The sequence below is a fragment of the Octodon degus genome, unplaced genomic scaffold (genome assembly GCF_000260255.1).
Source record: "Octodon degus isolate 3935 unplaced genomic scaffold, OctDeg1.0 scaffold00009, whole genome shotgun sequence".
Taxonomy (NCBI): domain Eukaryota; kingdom Metazoa; phylum Chordata; class Mammalia; order Rodentia; family Octodontidae; genus Octodon; species Octodon degus.
This window is the reverse complement of record NW_004524585.1, coordinates 21,739,982-21,744,467: the sequence shown is the minus strand read 5'-3', so window position 1 is coordinate 21,744,467 and position 4,486 is coordinate 21,739,982.

Genomic DNA, 4,486 nt, shown 5'->3' with positions numbered 1-4,486 from the left:
TTTGTTTTTATTTAAAAGCAAGAGAAACAGGTTTGAGAGCATAAGAGATGGTATTTTTGTAATTTTCTGATGAGCATTGATAAATGATTTTTATTTTTCCATTTATGCATTTGGTACAGGGTCTGCTCTGACTCGTAGTGATCCTCCTATTTTCTGCCTTCTTAGCACTGGGATGACAGGCATGCATGACCATGCCCGGACTTGGTCTCCGGCTCAGTGTACCTGGGAGCAGGACCGTGCAACATATGGGGCTGGGGATCAGACCCCGATCTCGGTGCTTGCCACATCAGGCACTTAGTTGGCTGAACTATCTCGCCACCCCAAGTATTTTTAGGTAATTTTAAGTTTGATTTCCTAAAAAGGAAGTATCCGTACTCTAGGTCAGTAGTTTTCAAGTATTTTTTTGGGGGAGAATCTTCAGTTTAATCTTACTTTCTCAGTGCTCCATGGAATTGTGATTCTCTGGAAGATAATAGTTTACAAAAGCAAAAAGTGACCTGGATCTCTTTCCACTAAAAATATTCCTCTAACAAAGTTTCTATTTTGGAAGGCTTTTTATTTTTATTTTTATTTATCTATTTTTTTTTCAAGTCTAAACACAAAACTTACTTTTTTCATGTACATCATATACAGACAAGCTGAAGGTATTTTTATACAGTATCTGTTTTGTCTTTTTAAAAATAATTTTATTGAGAAATGGCAGTGAGACAGTTTCAAAGCAGATTACTAGCACAGTTTCAATAATTAATACATTGCATATTGTTGTCTTAGTGGTTATTCATTGTACAAGATGCAGTCATATATCCTGTCCACAAACACTAGTTGAACAAATCTCTCTTTTCATTGCATTAAGAGAATGTAGCTGTGTATCTATCCTAACTGTTTTGAATATACAGATACAAAATGGTCATTCATTTGTATCCCCCTTTTTTGCTTAGTTTTATCAGAGAAGGGTATTCCATTATCACTTAAATATTTTAGGTGCGTGAATTCAGCAAAATATTCCAATATAGTCCAGTAGTCCATAGTAGTAGTGGGTTTTCTGTAGGATTGTTAATGTCAGAAGTTGTTGACTTGAGCCTTTTACAACTCAGCATATTAACGTGGCTTTACTTTTTATACTTCATTTTTATACTTTTCTGCTGGATGGTTAAGACCAAGATAAAGCAAGACCTATATAACAAGAAATGTAGCTTTTGTGTCTGATAAGGTCAGTCAGATCCCTTCAGGATTTACCCTGATACCCTGTACCACAGTTTGTAGATCCTTTGTCAGTGTTAGCCATGTGGATGAGTCATGGCCATTGCTTGACCAATTTGCTTTCTGTGAAAGCCTGAGAGAATGTTTTCTCTCCATGTGACTCTCCTTAGGCACACTCTACATTGTCGATCACTTTCCTCTGTTGCTGCATAATCTCCTTGATCAGAAAATCTGGGACACTATTAGTTACATGATGTTACAGTACAGGTTCTCCTATGTTGGAAGCCTTTTTAAAAACTTCAATGTAATATTCCATACTAAGTGGGGCATACTTTGGGCCACAGTCTAGCTAATGATATTGTCTTATGGTATTTGTTGCAGTCCATTTAACTTCATTTTTCCCCAAAAACTGCCATGTGCTAGAGGCACAGATGATATATATAGTGGCCATGGGGCTTTGCTCTGGGCTTCAGTCTGTGTGGAGATTCTTACACTCCTTTATCATCTGACTACCCCCATGCACCCTTATACAGGGCTCCTTCAGTTGCCAGTCCACAGGAAAAACTCTGACCTCTGTCCATTTTTCATGAGTTACATGCTTGTCTGTGGTCACTGTCATTGTCCTTCCTGAGATTTATGGTTTGCAGGCCAATTGGCCTTTTACTAAGGAAGGAAGAGTTCTTCACATCTTGAGAACAGCAACCTGCTTTTACATATTTTCTCATTTTTAACTTTTGTTTTTCTTAGACAGGCTGTTATTCTGTTATAACCATTGAACTTTTTATGAGGAAACTTTTACATGTTCTAGCCTGAGTGGTTTGTACGCAATCAGAGGAAGTGGCAGGAGTGGCTGCTGCAGTTTATAAATGGCATCAATGCTCTGGAAGGGCTGGGTGGGGAGAAAGCAAGGAGGTGGGTTACTGTAAGGCAGAGTGCAGCAAGTATTAACTAAAATTGCCTTTTTAAACAATGTAATTTGATTAGGGAAATGGAATTGATGAGGAAGATTGCCTTGGAAATAGAATAAATATGATTACAGAGCTAGAAGTGGGGCTGTTGGTGCTTAATGATGCTCTTCTCTTTGTAATGTTGTTCTTTAGATAAAAATTATGAAATGGGATTCTTTCTGTAATACTTTATATTAGAAAGATATCGAGTGTTTTTCTGACTGAGAATGGAGCAAACAATAAAAAAGGAAGAGAATGGGTTTGATTTGTTATCTTGAGTTTCCAAAGCCCCCAGAACATGGCTTTATTACAGCAGGGGAGCTGTGTTGAATTTCTGTTTTTGCCATCGTGAGGTGAATTTTGTGCAAGGTTTTCCTAAATGGTTTCAGAACGAAGGCCTGAAACTGAATCTGACTGTTGTCGGCCTCTTTCTTCTGGTTGTGTTTCATGTACAGAACTATGGGTGAGACATGGAAGCTCTGCGTCCACTGGGACGGAAGAGAGGAGCTGCGTGGTCAGTAGGACCCTTATGTGATCCTGCCGGGGGTGGCTTTGGGGAGCTCTGGTGCTTTTGCTTTGGTGGAAATGCTGGCGGCGTTTTAAAAGTCACTTCTGAACGCTCCCAGGAAGGGTTCTCGCTGTGTGCCCCTGGGAAGAAGGAGGAGCACTGGGTCCATAATGCTGACCTTTAGCCTGACTCAGCGGGAGAAGTACTCTGCCACACTTTTGTATAAAAGGGTTCCACATGGAAGTATAAATATAGAACACTTTGAGTCCTTTACCCCAGGTCTAATGCTATAGTAAGAGGAAGGGACTTATATAACCAAAAGTTTTTAAACCTAATGAAATCTACATTTGGACACAGTAGGGCTGGGATGGAGAATGCTGAGCACATCACGCACGGGCTCCTCATCTGCGCCTGTGACGCACATCACTAATCCACCAGAGCAGTCTGTCTCAGGGTTCAGACGGGGCCTCATTATCTTGCTTAGCCCAGCCCTTAGGGAACTGCTACAGAATTGATTAGGTTCCACAGGAGATACAACATGTTCGTCTGCCACATTTCCACACCCTCACAGTGGGGGAAAGTGTGTACCGAAGAGTGGCCTGAACACTTGAGGAGAGGATCAGTCCGGACCTTGGGATGCATTCTTCCAGCCCAAGAATGCAAGGGAGAAATGGCCCCATCAGCATCACCCAAGAGGCATGACTGAGTACATCCTGACACTCTGGAAACAGAGCTTAGGCCCGTTTTCACTTTCAAGGACATGGCTGGTAATGGAAGGTATGGGTAAAGCAGCATAAGACACATGCCAAGTTGGTAGCAGTTCAAAGACAGGAGCTTAATCCAATGGACTTGAAATCTGAGAAATCTTGTTCATAGTGTTCTCTCGGTAGCCTGCCCAGTTTAGCAAATGTTCTACTCACATTGCTGATCTGTATCAAAGTTGATATGTAAAGATACTTTTTGCTCAGAAGTGCCTGCATAGGAAAATTTAGGGGGACCAAAAAAGGGGGAAGACAAATCTTAATACTAGACTCAGAGGTGGGCCCTTGTTGGACATGCCAACAATGTCTATTAGTTATCTCTGCCATATCGTTGTTTGTCTGATGCAGTGTTCTGACCTATTTCCCAGAACAAAATATTAAGACTACTTAATAACTGAAGAGTGTTCCTAAAGGTTAGGACAGCAAGAGCAATGAAAGAATTAAATAAATAAATAAATAAATAAATGAAAATATTTTAGTGATATTTTTCTTCTTGCATTGTCAATCCGTTTATTCTGGAGTGGGCTGGGTTGCACACGACAAAGAGAGGTTTACTTAATTGTTTAAGAAACACACTTAAATATATTCTGCGTCAGAAGTGAAATTACATAGAAAATGTTTTGCTCTATTTCCTAAAATTACCATTTGAAACTTACTGTTTCAAGAATCTTGGGTTTTCTACTTTCTTAGCATTTTGTGTATCTATCTATATCTATATGAAATTTATGTATATATTTATAAATGCAATCATTTATAAACATGCTCATCTAATATGATTTAGCTGCAGTACTAAGGAAACGATTTTGTAGGGGGTCAGGCTGTGTATGTGAATGCATTACTGCTTCCTTGTGGGCACATCAAGTAAATCAGTTCAAAAGGATATTCATTTTTCAACCCCTGGTACTGCAAAAAAAAAAAAAAAATACTTATTTAACATAACAGGTTATTATTTTTTCTTTTGAGGAAAAAAAGGTGCATCGTATTACACTTGGCATAAAATTACCTAATTATTCCCCCCCCCTCCAGAAATTTATTTCTTAAATATTTGCTGAAATATGCTCCTAAAGTGA